This window comes from Apostichopus japonicus, chromosome 16, assembly GCF_037975245.1.
Source record: "Apostichopus japonicus isolate 1M-3 chromosome 16, ASM3797524v1, whole genome shotgun sequence".
In the NCBI taxonomy this organism is placed as follows: domain Eukaryota; kingdom Metazoa; phylum Echinodermata; class Holothuroidea; order Aspidochirotida; family Stichopodidae; genus Apostichopus; species Apostichopus japonicus.
The window spans coordinates 41,496,957-41,516,694 of record NC_092576.1 but is presented as its reverse complement, the minus strand read 5'-3'; the positions used below and the strand labels follow the sequence as shown (position 1 = coordinate 41,516,694).

The following is a 19,738-nucleotide window of genomic DNA, read 5'->3' as shown; positions in this document are numbered from 1 at the left end:
TGTGGTAAAAATTCTTGAACTGTTATGATAATTATGCACCCAGGAGGAAATTTACCTCATGCTTTAATTTTTTCGGACCAGATAAGTGGCAGCAAGCTTTTCCTGGTTCATAAATGTTCAGCCCGGGTGCTCAACTTTCAAACCATGCAGGGAGAGGTAAAATCATATTCAAACCACGACCACCGCCAGGTTAGAACGTGCTTGAGAGAACCCTGCTCTACTAAAAGTGAATTTCTAGTTACATTTAGGATTGCTCATTAAGATTTTCAAATCATCATCATTGTCATGGTTGCTACTTTTTCTGATGTCATCATCATTTGTGAATTATTGTGATTGTTGCCATGTTACATTTGCCAGTATCAATTTTGCTTATTGTTCTCTCAAAATTGCAGAGTAGAAGGAAGAAATGTTAGCTAGTAGTTATTATACCATATGTTCTTGGTCTCTAAATTGTTTACGCTGAGGTCAGTATGAACAGAAGTGTTTATAATAGTTTTCCTTTCTGTTAAAGTATTTTCTGAATCATTTCATTAATTTTATATTTATACTGGAATTTTCAGTAGGTGTTGGCTTCATTGAGGGTCAAGGCTACTCAAGGTCAGTAGAGTAACATAGAGCATCTAACTCAACAAGGAAAAGTTGGTAGTCATATGTAGTGCATATAGGTTTCTGACATTGAGTACTATTCTATAAACAGTATAGCAGAAGCCCATGTGAGATAACTAGATATCTGAATCTGAAAGCCATGTTAACATGATAGTTCAATATTGGAATGATGAATGGAAGTTTGTATGCAGGTGTATCATGTGCTGAGCTCTTAGCCAAGTCAAAGGTTATTTGAGGCCAATATAGGTAAAATCTGAAAACCTTCATGATCCCATACTATCTAGTATCTGACTAGTAGCTGCTTTAATAGCTGAATCTTAGGGCAATTAATATATTTATCAGAACAAGTAATGTACCTCAAAAGACTTCTTAAGCTCTTTTGAGCCCCATTCAATATTTCAGTGTATTAACTTCATCATTCTTTTAACAAATTTACTCCAAATTGCTAGTTTCATGTTCTGGCAATGAACCGTTGTCATATCATGTTGCATGAGTGCTGTAACTGGTTTACAAGCTTGCAAAAGTCTTAAAAGGAGGATAGGGTGTTGGGATAAATAGTTCAAAATAATATTAACAAAATTGTACCATATTTTGCTTTTCTTTTTTTCCCATATGTTGCCACTGCTTGAATAAGACTAGTTGATAGGACTTTTTGTGAGCTCCACCTTTGACAACAAGGTACAGTAGACTTCAACTGCATCTTGTTGGCAACATCCTAGGAAAGTTTCAATAAACACAGATGTTTCTATAAATGAGGAATCTGATGAACATTCCAATACTGCAAGTCTTTATTGGACATTTCAGCAGGAGGCAATAACCAATTCTGCTATCGTTACATACTGTAGGTCCTTCATAAAATGCCACTTAAAGAACTGTATTACTTCCTTGGAAGGTGAATTTTATTGTCAAATACAACATCTGTCAAATATTTAGTTTCCCAACCTGTCCAACACCTTCCCCCCCCCCCCACCCCTCCATTTATCCCGAGTAGTTTACAGAAACTGGGACAGAACATTTTTTGTGGGAAACAAGGTTAAATAATGTTGTTTGAGGTATTGAGCATTTTTCTATATGTCCCTTTCGAAACTAGATAGGAGGAAGTAGCAAACAATGCAAGGAAAACATGAAGTTCAAGTGGATGCTTTAATTGCTTTTACCCAAAACATTGCTATATTCATTGATAAATATAATCCACTTCAAATTCAGTACCGTTATACAACATGCAAAAGAGTTATGATATTGATGTACTTTCTGAATTTAGACCATTGCAGGTGAACAAGTTTAACATTGGTTTTTAATTGGACTGTATGTAGAAAACACCGGTTACATAATGAACCTCAGATACAATGTCGTGCAAATGCATATTACTGCTAGGAGCTGTTTAACAAACAGTGAAAGAAAAATTTATTACTTGACTATCAAAAGATTCGCAGAACTCCACTCCTTCAACAATATTTACAGTGGTGCAGACTTCAAAGCAGTGCAAGGGCAACAGCTGCCTATCTCTTTAAGAAATTTCCAAGTGCTTTCATTTCTAGCATTTGCATATGTTCAAAAGAAAAATGACAAATTAAAAGATGTGGTCTTTTCAACATGTTACCACATCTCCCCGCCCCCTCTCCCCCCATCAAAAAAGTATTGCATGTACAGCAGTAACCCTTTTTGTACATGTGCAATATATGGGGCAGAGCCTTATTCATGACTTGACCAAGCCCTTTATCCATTTGAATAGCACAAGTTATGTCAGTGGTATTCACATCAATGCCTCATAGAAAATGTGCCTCATGGTGAATTTTCTAGCTGATAGCATGAATGTGAATGAGCTGAAGTTGTTGAAGTTGCTTTGTTTATATATTTCTGAAAGTAACATGAAATTTCATATTGATTTTTAATGAAAATATTTGCATTTATCAGTAATAAACAGAAAGAAGACATAATGATTTCTGCTAAAGTGTCTTATCTCTGCCTCTTATGTTAAAAATGTGTTCATTGGTTGGTCCTTGTACTTCGAACATATTGCTCCCTAACTCAGCAAACCCATATTTGATCTGAAGATGCTAATTCAGACAGCTTACTGTTCTAGCAAGTTCTCGACCAATTATATTGATGAATTTGCATCTGGATGAATTTGCACTGGATGAGTTTGAATCATGCCAACTATGTAAGGAGCCATTTCTTTAAACCTTGCAAGACTGTGCGAAAAATATATCATTCATTGGTCTGCATGGTATCGAATCTCCATGATGACCACTCATGAACGACCCTTCGACCGCGGACCGGCAGTAGGCTATAGTTGCCGAAAAACCTGACGTGACATAGCGCATAGGCCGAGATATGTCATGATATTTCAAAGCAACTTACCAGATTGTCTTTTTTCTTCTATTTCTCTAAATTATTTGATAACCATGTCAAGACATGGGGATCTCAAAATAAAGGATGCTGTGAAACTTTAGAGCAGCTTACAAGGCCTGGGAAGTGTTATTTCCAACGTTCTAGGAGGTCTTTATAGCTGAAAATTTCCCGTATGCTGAGCGCCAACCCATATGGTGGCACTCCACTCAGGTAGTAACAAGACGCCCTCCCAGGAATTGTTCAAGCCCCCCCCCCAAGCGCCCACCCCCTCCACTGGAACAATCCTGGCTACGTCACTGCATGTACCACAGGTTTATCTGATATCAAAGTGAAAGCGGCTTTCCACAAGAATAAAGAAAGCATATCTACATTTTTGTGTAACACCTACACAACTCAATCCCACGCAAACAAGACTACCTACGTATAGTTTTCATTGAGGATTCCAATAATTCCTGCAATTTCCTACCAATAACATATGGAAAGTCACTCCTGTTATCGTGGCGGAGCTAGGGGTATTGGTAAGAGGGGGTGAGAATGGTCTGTATGGGCGCTTTCGACTTTATCTAAGCGGAGCGCCACCACAGGTTGGCGCAGAGCGTACAGAAATCTTTTGAGTAAAGATACTCCCTATATGGCCGGAAATGACCCTTTCCGGGCCTTGCTAATTTGCAGATAAACGAAGAATAAATAGGTGTCATCGCCAACAAAATGTGACAAATGTCAATAGGTAGATGAGAGCGCCATAAAAAAGTCAATACTCGCGAATAAGTAAAAGAAGTGATCAATAGCTGAAAAGGGCGCCAGCAGTCCATATTAGTCCGTTGAGGGGGGGGGGGCATCCGCCCCCTGACTGTATTGACGCTCCGCCACTGTTGGGAGCTCAGTGTAGGAAGAGAAGGGGGGAGAGGGAGGGTATTTTTTAACGGTTTGGGTGAGCGTCTGCAATGATTCGTAATGACATGTTATCACAAGCGTTCAACATGCTCAAATAAAAAGAATGAATGAGGAGGAATTCATATCACTTTTCAATCATTTTTTGAAACAAATTGAGCGAATTGATCGCTAGTAATCTTGAAATTGGTTTTATCACGGTCATTGTCATGTTTCTCATATGTACCTTTCTCATATAAAAGAATTCTGTATGTAATGTTATCAGAAATACTTTTAAAATGACACCAAAGAGATTAAAAATTCTTTTCGAATTTGTTAATAATATTGTCTTTTAAGAGACACCGTAGACACGTTGCTCGTTTGGGTTTACTGCAATAGTGGCAAATGGAGACCAATATCCGCACTTAGTGGACCTAATGTTATAGTCGTGCATTGACCTTGAACAGAGGGGCCTACCGTGAAAACGTACGGAAAATTCATCCTTTTATATCTCAGCGAGACAATTCCACTGGATATAATAATACGACTCAAAAGTCCTTAGATGTGGTTATCATAACAATCACAATAAAAGATATGTATGAAAAGCAGAACAAAGATATGATGGAAACTCAAATGTGGACCAAAAAACGATGTCCCTACGGATGCCGTTTAGTGATATTTACATAATTTGTGTGTAGTAGGTTCCGTAGCTCTTTTGTGGAAAAACTTTGTAATATGCTTAAAGTTGGTAGTTCATCCATGCTTTAGATTAATGAGAGACATAGATCATCACGTTTTATGAGGAGGGAGGCTATTTTTAAAAATCTGGGTAATAGGTACTGTAACTCTTTCTTGGAGAAAGCTTGGAATAGGCGGATAAGAAAGAAAGTTTCGAGTTCCTTCCACGCATTAGATAAATGAGGGACCTAGTTCATCACGCTTTGCGAGGATATCTCATATATTAGGTGTAAGAGAAGCGGTGATTGTAAGGAAGGGAAGGGGAGAATGGGGGGGGGGGTAAATGATGTTACCAGGGGACCTAATAATTTGTCCTAAATGAGATTTAAAAAATTCATTAATGTAAGTAAATTTCATTACTGCCTGCTCTCGCTGATTTCTTTTAACCCTATAGAGCGGAGTGTGTGAGGTGAAGAAGGGTAGGGCAGGATGGGGGAGGGATGATAAATGACGATGTAACCAGGGGGCTAATAATTCGTTCAATAAGAGATTTGAAAATATATATATATATATATATGTAAGTTAATATCATTACTGCCTGCTCCCATTGATTTCTTTCAAACCTAAGTTACGCTTATCGCAAGACTATACGCCGATAATACAATTCTTTAACAAGGAGATGCTTCTAATTTATTAAACTGTGTAACTTTCACTAATCTATTTGGAAAAAAATATGCTTTTAAGTTGAAAGACTCAATAAGGATCAATTAAGTAGAACAAGGATCGTTGCGTGCTGCGTGTAACGATGAAGTTTCCTACATTGGGATGGAAGAGTATCAGGGAGTGTAAGATTGAGTGGGAAGTTAAATGACGGTGTAACTGAGAAATTAAAAAAAATCTTAGTGATAAAACCATTATTGCTTGCTCTTTGCTGATTTAACATTAGAATAAGTGTCTCTAATCATTAGATATTCCTTTAACATACGAGGTTCGGTTGGGAAATGGGGGGGGGGGGTACTAGACGGATTGACGGGGAAGAAGATTGGGAGCCAGTGGCGGAGCTAGGGATATTGGTCAGAGGGGCGAAAGGTCTGTACGGGCGCTTTCGACTTTATCTAAGCGGAGCGCCACCACAGGTTGGCGCAGAGCGTACAGAAATCTTTTGAGTAAAGATACTCCCTATATCGCCGGAAATGACCCTTTAGGTATAGGTGTCATCGCCAACAAAATGTGACAAATGTCAAAAGGTAGATGAGAGCGCAATAAAAAAGTAAATCATCGCGAATAAGTAAAAAGTGTTGAATAGCTGAAAAGGGCGCCAGCTTCCCATTTGAGTCCGCCCCCCCCCCGCCTGACTGTATGGACGCTCCGCCACTGCCTGTTATGACATTAGAAACAAATACTGATATGAGATGAGTGTGGTATATACCTACTGGCGACTGATAACAGTATTATAGTGCATGTTCTAGCCTTTTGACATCGTATGAATCTAGCAGACAACGTACAGGTACCGTCTGGTACCATTATCCGTTTTGAGTGATATTTAGGGGTTCTAGGACAAAATCCCCCGGACAAAATCCCCCAGACAATATCCCACTGACCCATACAAAGCCTGCCTGCAACAACCAGCGATGGCCCAGGTGTGACAGTCAAGGCATGGGACATTGCAATGGTTAGGGTATCGTTCAGGGGATTGGTCAGGGTACTAGTGAGGGTACTGGCGAGTGTAACTGTGAGGGCTCCTGTTAGGGTACCTGTGAGGGTACCGGTCAAGGTACTGGTCATGTGACTGGTCAGGGTACCGGTCATCATACTGGTCACTCTACCAGTCAGGGTTCCACTCAGTGTACTGGTTAGGGTACTGGTCAGGGGACTGGTCCGGAGTTCATTGAGGGTAATTGCAAGGCTACCTGTTAGTGTGGCCATGGGATATAGCTCCATGTTGTGACATTTAAGGGACCGGTCAAGGTACTGGTCAAATTACTGTTTATTGTACCAGTACTAGTAAGGGTACGTGTCAGAGTATGTGTCAGGGTGCCTTTCAGGATACCAGTTGGGATACCGGTCGAGGTACCGGCCGGGGTACAGTCCAGGGTACTGGTCAGGGAGGAGCACCGGTGGGGGTAACTGTCAGGCTCACTATTAAGGTACCGGTCGGGGTATGGTCGGAGTACTGGTCCGGGAACCACTGAGAGTACCAATGGAAATACTGGTGAGGGTACCGGATGACGGTACTGGATGACGATACCGGCGACCGGGATGACGCATTTTTGTAAAGAATTGATGGGATTATTTATAGCTTGGGGAGATTTTGGCTTGGGTGGATTTTGTCCTAGGGGGATTTTGTCTAGGGGGATTTTGGCTCTGGGGGATTTTGTCCTAGGGGGACTTTGTCTGGGGGATTTTGTCCTGTCACCCTATTTAGGTATTAGTATTGGACCAAAAACAGTATTAATGTCGGCACAAAACAAACGTTAAAGAAAGCTCAAATGTTGTTTGTCCATCTCTAACATCCCTGGTGGAACCATGGAAATATTTGAAAATTGTCAGCACTGTGGCAAGTCCCCAGACATTTTGATATGTTACCATTATAGTTAACAAATTGGGTAAGCCTGTTCAGGGAATGAAGATAAGCAGCCCCTCCACTTTTATGTTTTTGACAAAATACTATACACTCAAAGCCAGATTTTTAAAGCAAAAAAAATATGGCTCAGGAACTAATGGTATACTGGCAGTTTTGAACTAAAATCGACAGTGAATATTACATGAATTTCATCAGAACATTATTTAAGTAATGTATAAATGCATGCGCAGTTGCAACTGTTCACTGTATGTTTATTTTTTTTCACTCCTCAGAGGAATACTGCTACAAACAACAAACAATTTTCAATTGATCAGGAATACAACAGAAAGTGTCCCTGTCTGTACACTACTGTACAGTATACTGTGTTGCTGACTCAAAACATAAACAGAGATAGAGGCAGTGAATGTGATTGCTTAAAATTCATCAAAAATTGTTGACGATTTGCTTTTTTAAACTTCTACCCAGAAATCTGGCTTATTACCAAACACATACAGTAGTGGAGATTAGCATGATATTAAAAGACGAGACACAATAAAAATTGTACAATCATATTCAAGCAGTTGATTGTATTTTCAATCCCAGTTTATATTTTCCACAAGATTTATTTCACATAAACCAGGATACTTGCACTATTACATTACCTCAATTTACTGACCTCTCTCATACTTGAGAAACATTTTGGGAACTAACTTATACCTCAAGTATTTATCTAGACTTACCAGTATAGGCACATGTATCCAATACCGTAACCAATGCAAATTACCACAATATCATGGAGTTTCCATGCTTGGAGGGACAAAATTATACACAATACCCCTGGATTGCACAATTTCATACCTATAGTTACAAATGTTGTGGTTTTACAGTATGTTTCATTGGGCTGCACTAGGTTTCCATGACATTGGTGCTAGTTGCATGTGCCTTTGCTGTATTCACTCCCCTCAATTTTGAGGGGAAATAATTTAATTTTGTTTAAAGAATAAACTGGTTCTTGGTGTAATAAAAGACCACAAGCTTTCAGTAATTAAGTCAGGCCTAACATTGTAAACTTTTCCCATAGCATAACCCCTGAACCCAACTTGTAGAATTGTGAAACTGAGGTTCAGGAACAATGCAGTGTACCCTTGGAGATTTTGAGGGATAAAAGTTTGAAAGATTTTTATAATAGTAATCTGCTTAACAAATACCCTTAGTCCTGCACAAGTATCTGTGTGGTGGTTGTTGAAAATTACTGTACTATGGCTTGCTGATCTTGCTTGGAATACAAAATTAAAACATCTTAAAACATGAGAAATGCATTTAAGAACAGTTAAAGCAAGGTAAGGCAGCAAAATATCCAGTAACCTCAACACTTAAGCATCAGGACCACTTCAGTTGTATAACAAGTTCCATGTTCTTGACAAGCAGCTGCAAATGTTCCCTAATACTTACAAAAACATGTAGTGCCACAATGTCACCAAACTAAAATATTTCAAGAAGTACATTGCAAAAGAATGAGTCCATTTATACAGTTAAATATGTAGAAGACTTCCCATGAAGACTGGTCTGCATTCTCTTGGTTCTGTCTGCTTGAAGCTTATAATATTAATTTCCTCTATCTTTTATATGGTGTAACAGTGTAACATATCCTGGAACTAGTTAGTTTTCTGTTACTGCTACTACATTACTGTGCCAATCCAACAACTATTCCCAGCAACTTCCTAACTCCATTGAAAGATGTGCTGTGTCCCAGAGGATATACATGAGATGTGTGAATCTACTTCGCAATTTACAGGACATACTTTTGCTTTGCTTGGCATCGGCTTCTGTGCAAGCTTTTAATTGATAAGCCCAACAAGGAGCTACTGTATACCACTGTGTACAGCATGATGAAAAGCTTGGTTGATGATTGTATTCACCCCACTGTAAACTGTGTGATAATCTTGCCTGGCATTTCTAATTAGAGCATATCCTTTGCTGTATTAGCCTGTAGATCTATCCATCTGTTGGTACAAAAAGAAAAGCTTTCTCTTAAAGATATGCTGATTTGGTCCCAAATATAGCACGCGCAATATAGCTTGGAATGTTTTGCGATTACCGAATAGACCTCACACTCTACAAATGAAGAAAACAATGAACTGCTTTACAAAACTAAATCTCCTGTAATTCAGCCAATATTTTAATCATCTCACAACCTTTCATATATACTATTTTCACTGTAAATTTCAATTCGTTTATCCATCCCATTTTGGGCCCATTAATTCTTGATTCATCTTGCCTTGTATACAACATTACACATTTTATTTATGCAGCCATGCATTCAATTGGAGCTGAAACAGCTCCCTACCATAGCAAGTGCTTTTAAAAGTTGCAAGTCATTCAAGCTTTACCAATTGTAAAGATTTCAAAATTTAAATATGCATGTACATTTTATGTGGACCTAGCCTGACAATTTGGTGTTGTCTTGCATTGACCTTTAAGATTAAAAACCAGAGAGTGGATATAGCTCTAGTGTAGTTAAATACTATGGACATAGAGGAAAAGATACCACCACATTAACCAGATCATACAAAAGTTTCCATCCCTTCTGATTGTTTCTTTCTTCATTCCATAACTTTGGAATAAATTACCTCAGATGTTACTCGTATTTGAGATAATAGAGTCCTATGGTATCAAGTTTATGCGATGTCAAACCTACAGAATATTAACTTACTTTTTGGTTAATTCAGAGAATATCTTCCATTTTGCTGTCAATGATGCAGTAGGTCACCACATCAGTCTGTCCCAGACGGCATCTGTGCTCTAGCTATGATTGCAACCGTTCCAACATTGACTTTTTCACTGCATGGCAGCTACATCGTACAGTGTTATTCCCTTGGATAGTGTGCTGTTGTCATTCATCTTGAGATTGAGAATGTTGATCATCAAATTTGTCTGAGAAAACATTAACAGTGCCAATCAAATAAATATCAAATGGTCAGAGTGTAGATGTGCATTATTTCAATTTTTATTGTACACTTCTCTCCAATATATTTTGGGCCAATACAGAGCTCAGATCTTTAACACTGAATATTGCACATTTAGTCAACATGGTATTACTTATGGATCTAAATAGACTTAACAAAATGACTTACAGTATATGCAAGGGAGGGGATAGAAGGCTTTATCAAATTTTTGTGTTATATATATTTTTGGAGGATGTTAACTTTTAATTAGGTGCACTCAGCTTTTGTGATAGTTACATTATGGAAATGTACTGACTCAATAACCTTTTGGATGCATGGCATTGTTATTTTGTACAAATTTTGGCTAGTTATAAATAAGACACTTGAAACACAATGCATCACTTGAGAGACTTAGATTAAAGGTATTCTGCATTGGCCCAAATTTAATGCTGGATTTTCTAGTATTATACCCTTTAACTGTTTTTATTGATACCCTCACTGGGATATTCAGACATCTTACAGTACAGTGGTGTTTAGAATGTCTGAGAATATTTTGGAGAGTAAAGACTTCCAAGAACTTTTTGAAAAGTTATAGCAGTTATAGCATCTCTTATTCAATACAGGCTACTTGTAAGTTACATTTGCATGGTGACTTCAGTCTATAATAATCTAGGCATAGCTACTGTACAGTATAGTAAAGGCTTCATAATTGACGCACCCCCGTAATTGACGCACCTTAAATTATTACTAGCAACGATACAGCAGGCCACCTAAACTTTTCTGCAGCCAAACAGAATTACATATTTCATGAGTTTGAATCCATTTGAGGTATTTGCTGACCAAATTGTGGTATTTTTTAAGCTTTTAACACCCTCCCCCCAGTTTTGCACATTTTTTGGCCATTTGGAAATCTTACACCCTTAAAATACCCAACATTACCTCAATATGAGAACACTACTCTCTGGGACATGACCTGTCAGAGCTTAGAGGCTCAGAGCATAGCAAACAGCATCTAAAGTCAATGGATGTATACTAAGGCCTACACTACAGTTAGCTTATCGACGAATGTGTCAATTTAGGGGTATGAAAGAACTTGACACGGCAGACATTTTGTGGTCAAATTCTGCTCAATTGTACGGTGCATAAGCACAGAACCTTAAATATTTTGAGATCAGAACATTTCTGAGGAACTACACATATGAAAAACACATACAGTTGAGTAATTTGGATTTTTCCTTGATAGATATCATTGATCAAATCCTTAAGTGCGTCAATTATAAGCCCACCATGCTACAGTATCTGGTCATGATTAGGGCAATGTACAGTAGCATAATTGTCCAGCAAAATCTAAGGCCATATATGATACATACATGCACAGTAGGCTAAGAAGTTAAGCTGACCTACTTGAAATCTAATTTCTCTGGCAGTTGGTATTTATTTGTAGCTCAAACTACAGACCAGTTTACCCTTGACCCAATGCTAAGGTAGTGTTAGGACTTGGACTATGGCCCTAGGCTACAGCCGAACGTAGGCTAGGCCTTACAAGTTTTAGGCTAGAAGCTAGTCTAGACTATAGTATTGAAATATGGGTATGAACAAATAACGTGAAGCTGTATGCAACAACGTTACAATATCAACGTTATTAATATCACCAAACTTTATTGACTAATCTCATGGACCTTACCTGAAGTTGTTGGTGAGACGTTTTCGTTTTAACGGTACTTTTTTAAGAAAAAGTCAACAAGGAAAGAACCTGGGCACGAAAACCAAACTACCCGGCGAACGACTGACCCGATCTCAAGCCCAGTCCCCTTGCATCGAGAGGAAACAGATACTACACATCATCTTATATTAGCCGAAACTGTTATTGGGTTGCATGCAATGCAGCCGACGGGTATGCTTTAGCGTTAGCCCTGGCGTATACAGTGTACACAGTGTAGAGCGTATACACTGAATACAGGCTACTGCCGCTGTCAAGAAAACTACGGATGCCTGTACGTCAGGTCAACTTATATACCAACTGGGGGATATACTTTGAGAGCAAGACTTAGGTTTACCGTAAGGGTTTGACCAATTGGATTTTTCCTTGCCAAACGACCCAAAAAGTAGGTAGCAACTTATAACGACTGATATGCAGTCCTAGTACCATAAGGTATACTGATGTAAAATTTCAAGTTGATCCAATCATTTCACCTCAGGTAAACCTAAGCACCAACTTGGAGAAGTAAACGTAAATACCAATCCAGTGCTATATATATATATATATATATATATATATATATATATATATATATATATATATATATATATATATATATATATATATATATATATATATATATATATATATATATATATATATATACATATATATATATATATATATATATACATATATATATATATACATATATATATATATATATATATATATATATATATATATATATATATATAAACATATATATAAACACATATACATATATATACATATATACATATACATATGTATACATATATATATATAAATATATATATATATATATATATATATATATATATATATATATATATATATATATATATATATTATATGTATGTAGTTATATCTACTTGCACATTTGTTCGCGAATAATCAAACTCCCTCATGTAAGGTATTATCTTAGATACTGTGTAATATCAGGAACTATCAACAAGTGGGTTGTTCTCAAACTTTATGATTCATATGCAATGCGGTTTAATCGTCTTCATCCCCTGGAAACTCCAATCTGAAACGTTTTGGATACGTTTAAGTCAACTTAGCTACAACAAGTATGGAAATATATCAAATATGTATGTGTGTCTTACACTTCAATCTTCGTAACAGTTCATTTCTATTGAGTGCAAGAAAATGTTGTCTGCAAAACATTGGATGCCAGATTAAATAACTTCCAGCTTAGAGAAACCAACTAATATTATTATTTCTACACAGAGGTTGCGTTGAAATTATTCATGTTGGATATATGAGAGGGAATGGAACTGATTTACTCTTACCTTGTAAGTCTTGGAAATTGTTATCCAAAAAGAACCTCATTCTGTGAGATACTTTTAAATTTATGCATTATTGTGTGCCATGACAAGTATTCAGTACGTTAAAATTGTAACTTCAAGGAGTATTATTCCATTCTTCTATACACCTGTGTCTACCTTAACATTGTTTATCATTAATGTTAGTACATACGAAGGCAATTGCTCTTATTACCAGTAAGTTAAGTTAAGTTCGATTATATAAATCATGTAAACCGGAATGTTCTGTTAGCATTCTCAAAAGCTAGATATGTATCTTTACACACAAATGCTACATGGGCATTATGTAAGTGTGTCTCCAGTGCTGTCTGCTCCTATAATAACTTGTCGAATAATGGACAAGGGCAGAGAAATCGATTCGATGCTAACCGTTCTAGCCATACATTGCTTTGCTCTTTCCCGTTGTTTATAATTTACCAGGTGATTTTCAATTGTTCATTGGAATATCTATTCAAATAGTTAACTCTTACTATATGATTAGATGTGAATCTTACAGAAGAAAGGCGCGAAGTTCATTCTTAACTCGTCTCTTTTTTGGATTAAATCAAACACTCTCATTTGCTACCAAGTTCTCTAAAAGTAAAGTAAAGTAAAATTATATTCATCATAAAATGACAATATAATAAAATGAACTACAGTGTCTCAAAAATAGGTTAAACAAGTTATCTATGTATCATACAATTCAAAGTCTTAATACTTCTAGGTAAAAATGATCGCCTAAACCGTTCTGTCCGCATACGTAGGATCGTGTAAAATCTACGTGGTTTCATGTAAAAATCAAAGAGATGGTGACTAGTACACTAGTCTACGCAATATCCTTGCAAACCACCGTCAGCGACGTTCACAATTGCACATGACCTGTACTTGAAACACAAGGACCGAGTATTCAACAATTAAGTAAATATACTTAGGTAAACTGATAAGACCTGAACTTTTCATTATCTTATATATATTAAAATTTTGCTCCAAATGATCGTCATTTGGACAGAATTAATTGACTTGTGATGAACTTTCTGTTAGATGTTAGTTTAGGGTGCATGGGGATAGCGTCATGCCTCTGGCGCTGAAATATATGTTATTCACCTTGTACGGATGATGATGTTTATATATAAAAGTAAAAGTTTATCATAGCTATGTAATCATTATTTAAAAGGAAAGTCAGTTTGCATTATATATGCTTTCAATATATTAGTTAACAATTATGATCAGCTGCCACTACCACCACTGCGTCATTGTCTTTATAGAATGTGGTGCTAGTTCGCCTTCATCAATTGCGTTCAAATTTGAAAAAGCGAAATATGTTTTAAACTATAAACAGCATTTTGTTAATTATGTATTACAGATCGTGTTCAACTAAAAGAATCTGTGCGCAAAAATGTTATTATAGCTCACCTCCACAACGTTGTAAGACACGAAGAATCACAATACATATAATTAAATTTCCTCTTTGAATAAACTATTGTCAATATTTTCATCTGCATCAGTTTCGTATGACAATATGCCTATATGTATGTTACTAAAACTCTTCAGATAGATAATGCCAGATAATGAGAGTTTCGCAGTAGTAAACTACTCATAATTAGTTTCCCTCAAACTCCCCTTCCCCTCACACATGATACATCAAAATAACGTGGGTTTCTAAAAGTTCATTTAAGGTTGATTTTATTTTCATTCATAATTTTTTTAAGCTATTGATACATCATTCTATTGTAATTCACAGGAACGCCTGAGCAGGCCATTTCAATTGTCCCGGTTTATGGATCAGAAATATTACTCTAAGCGGTTCCTCAAAATCCCCATTTTATCACACCCCGTATAAGTATTGTCAGGCTGGCATCAATATTACAATATAGGGATGGACAATAGCGGGAAAATTTAAGACTGGCCGTATTAACCTCAAATTCACATGCATTACCAATGGATACTAAGGCCTCTCTCACTTAACTTCACAATTACTTCACATGGTCAAGATTTTTATTTGGGGAGGGGTAGGGCTTTCAATACAATCGTAACATAAATTAAAGGTATGGCATGGAACTGGCTGATTTAGGACTGGGGTTGCCGATTTGTCTGGCATGACGGAAAAGAGGCATACGGCCTTGCTAAATGTTCTTTAATATAATACTAAGTGGTTTAATCGGTCCGACTTAATTGGCTCGTAATGAACTTTCTGTTTGTTGTTAATGTATGATGCATGGAGATGGCGTCATGCTACCGACACTTATCTGACTGTTATTCACCCTAAAAGCCCCGCATGATGTTTTAATATCAAAACAAAAGTTTTCCATAGCTCTGTTATCAATATTAAGTCATCTTTCATTAAATATGCTTCAATATAATAGCTTACAATTAGCAACAGACTGTCATAACCGCCACTGCATGATCAATTCTGCTTATATAGATTGTGGTGCTAGTTCGCCTTCGTGAATTGCGTTCCAAATTTGAGAAACACAATATTTTAAACTGTTAACGTCATTGTGTTATATCTGTGTTACACATCGTGTTCAGCTTAAATAATGTGTATGCAAATATGTTTTAATATCTGACTTCAATAACGTTGTACGACACGATGATGCTCATTTATTTATCGAAAAACATGATGAAGTAAATTAGTCTCCTCTTAGAACAAATTATTGTCAATATTTTCATCTGCATCAGTTTTATATAACAAGTCACCTATAATCTATGAGGTTAGTAAAGCTCTGCAGATAGATAGTGCCAGATAATGTTAGTTTAGCAGTAGTAAACTACTCACCTTTGTTACCTTACACTCCCCTTCCCCTCACACATGATACATCAGCATAACTTGTTCACTTTTCACTTTCAAGTTTCATTTGATTTACATTCCTATTTTTTGAAGGCAATTGATACATCGTTCTATTGTACGTCACAGTTAAGAGGGAGCAGGATCCGGGTTATGGATCAGAAATATCAATATAACCTGTTCCTTCCAATCTTCCTTCCTTAAGAATTGTCAGCCTTGTATATGGGATTGATGATAGTGGAAAAAATGGAGACTATTTCTGGCTGTCGAACCTCAAAGTTACAAACATTACCAATTAATACTAAGGCCTCAATTAATTCTAAATTACTACACTTACCCCAGACATAGGTGGCAATTTTTTTTGGATTTCATCTTTACAGATATATACATCATCAAATGTATGGCTTTGAACTGTGAGAGGCAAATTGACCTTCCTACATGCAATTTAATCTAAACTTTTAGCGCTTGTTTAGAGTATGTTACTTTACTATCTCTGAAGTATTCAAAACTATCGATATTTGACTTCACAATATGGAATTATTGAAGAGATCAGTACTGATTGAATGTGATTTTTGTGGATTAAAAATACACTATTTAAGGGTAAGTTAACAAATGAACTGCAAATCTTTTTCTTATTCTCCAGCTTAAAATTTCGAATATAATATTATTAATGCTGGCTCATTAACATGAAATAAAAAAAATTTAAAAAAAAATTGTTTCTTGGTTTCTTTGCTTAATATGAAGAACTTTTGCTTTTTGGAATGTTCAATGAAATAGCTTTACCTCAACCTTTAATATAATTATTGAATGGATTACTTTCTGAACTAATTTCTCTTCCTCATTGGATATCCATTAGAATCGGAGTCGGGTCTTTGATAGCCGCAAACTGCCACGAACCTACTCAACTGCAATATGACAGCCCTCGACGCCCCGACGAATATCAAACATATATGATATGCCCAATTTAGTTACAATTTGGACTGACAGTCGGATCTTGGTCGGGTCGGGAGCAAAACTCTCAGCAAACTGAACCGACCCGACTGATTTTTCGTCGCAGTTGCGTAGGTCACAGTCGGAGTGAGTTTCTGTCTTGAGACTAGAAGTTTTTTTTCGCTATGAAACATTTATTACAGAACCACTTTCATTGCAATTAATGTCTCTGCTATGCAGTTAAAAGGTTTTCAATTCCATACTTACGTTTGTTTCCTATATTGTTTTGCGTTTTGTAACTGCTTCAGGTATTACTTTCACTTTCTATTTTCACAGAACTTCTGTCCTACTTTGTTTATATCTTCTTGTTCAACGCGCTTTGACATTGTTGTTGTTTAAGGCGTATTACAAAAAAAAAACTGTTTACCTTTAATAAATGACATAGGAGATATATATATATATATATATATATATATATATATATATATATATATATATATATATATATATATATATATATATATCACAAATGATTTGGAGTTGGTTAGCATCATGTTTGATCTTTAGAGTAAGGCAAAATATGTCACCAAAAACAGAACTAGTATTGTTCGATACAGGTGACAAACGCCTACAGTAGAATTACGACCTTCCTTACCGGTTTCGAAACTCTGGACATACAATCAGCGTCCATAGCCTAGTGGTTAGGGTGACCGCGTACAGAGCGGAAGGCCCGTGGTTCGAATCCCGGTGGAGGCTGAAAGTTTTTTCACTGTTCTTGATTTTCCAACTCATTACGATTTTTGTTTATATATATATATATATATATATATATATATATATATATATATATATTTATATATATATATATATATGTATATATATATATATATTGTTAACCACATAAACTGATTTTTGCCCTCAAGTGCATTGTATCCTTACGTTACAAGTAAACTCAGTTGATCCTGTGACTTTGTGTTGTCTACAATTCATATACGATGAACTTTGCAACGTACTTCGTACGTGATACGACTTAACTAGTTGTTTGCTTAGACTATTAATCCGTTACAGGATAAGTTTATACTGCACGCTTCATTTGCATACAATATGTGGATGTCTCCATCCATGCATGTAGTACTTTGCAACATATCTCGTATCTGAAATAACTGATATAGTTGTTTGTATAGTGACATTTAACCGATGACATATTCAATTTATTTTCCACGTTTCATTTGCATACAATAAATTTATATCTTCTTAGTCACCACGAGCGTTCATATCACCACTCTGCCATACATATATCTCTTAACGTAAACGTGAGTTTGAGAGAGAGAATGTGCGGAGTGGAGGAATAGGTTGTTGATTTCTGACTGTCTGTCAATCGGTGGGCGTGGCTTACGATGAAAACCAGACTTTCGTATACCTACACTAAGCTAAGATATGTTGAAAATGATATATATTGTTTTGAATTTGCCGTTCACACATGCAGTCCCCAAATACGTTCTTGTTTGTATGGAGTTAACGACCACTATAAGAAAGGACGATCCGTACTATAAGTGTATTTCTTTTCGATCGGTTTAAGCCAGAAAATCTTAATATAACCGCCAATACTAATACAATTCTATCCAAGAATTTGTTAATGGTAAAAGTTCAAAATGGAGGTAAAATTATTTTCAGATCCTGACGATTGTTGAATGAGATCGAACTATACGGTTGATAATCTCAACTTATCGTCTTCCTTTGGTTTAGAAATGTCTAGTAAAGTTACTTTCTAAACTCTTCGACACCGATTAGTAAGTTGCACTTTGATATAGGTTAATCACTATGATTGTTTCTTTACAATGTAATATTATGTGACGTGTATGGAGTGATGGAGGATTGGTGATATTGGTGAAATACACATTTACTCATGTTGATTTTGACAAAATTAATTGTGCTTTGCGCAACATAATTTCCCTTAATCGATTTAGTAAATTTTTAGTTATTTTGAAGTACGTAGCTTTGCCCTGTGACAACACAGAGTATACAACTGTAATCTCTATTTGTTGTTTCTTAGATCTGTAAATATTGTGAACGTGTTGGCAATGCGCGGACTGCCAACCCTTGTGTTCTAAAGATGACACTAACTCCTAGTAATATCATCGTCTAAAACTATAAAAAAAAAACTTCTCTTCTACAAACAGGTAACATGGTGACAGGTAATAACATAAAATACTGTGTCTAAAAAGTTAATTTGTCTTAAATCGTTGTTCCCTGTAATTTTTTACTTTTGCTTTTCTTTTTATGGTTTGGAAACATTAGAACGTAAAGTGACATTGCATGAACAGTTTCCCGTTAATGATCTCCTCATAGCCAAATTGATTCGAACATATTAAGTAAAATAATAAAAGGATTACTCGTATAAATTGGTGTCATTGGAAAGGGCGGGGGGGTTACACTGCTGTTGTGAAAAGACAACTGGGTCATGTTATGTTGTAGTCAGTCATTTATGATGTAATTGACCAGTTACTACTAAAAGCTGAATTGCATTATATACATTAAAAATGTCCTAGCAAGAATACTGAACAATTTCACCAACCTTTAATCTCCAATGAATAGTTTTTCACATTATGATTATCGCATATACAATGATAAATTCCTTCATGTATCAAAGACACGTCATCATCACGTAGTGAATTGCTAGAATCAAGTGAAACAGTGCCTTTGATAGGAATTTTCATGCTTGGAATCAAATTAAAACATAACTTTGCTCTCAAACTTCCGATTTTTGTTTGCCTCGAACCGCAACAATTTTCTAATAAAACGGGTTCCGATCTTTCCGACACGATAAGGTAATTACCCAAACTGTAGTGGATGCAGTACATTATGGCAACAAGACAGCGAATTGTAATGACAAGCTACATACTTAAATCAATATATTTAATACGATGTACAACGAACTCAGGATACCTTAATGTTTTTTTAGAT

The 19,738-nt window shown here is 36.2% G+C and overlaps 1 long non-coding RNA gene across 1 annotated transcript; it reads right to left on the bottom strand.

The window, feature by feature from the left end:
- Positions 1 to 7,654: 7,654 nt before the first annotated feature.
- LOC139983428 (uncharacterized) lies at positions 7,655 to 12,296 on the bottom strand. The gene is made up of 3 exons (XR_011798667.1): positions 11,699 to 12,296; positions 9,783 to 10,003; positions 7,655 to 9,072 (listed from the first exon to the last, which is right to left on the bottom strand). It is a non-coding gene; the product is annotated as an uncharacterized lncRNA (long non-coding RNA).
- Positions 12,297 to 19,738: the final 7,442 nt, after the last annotated feature.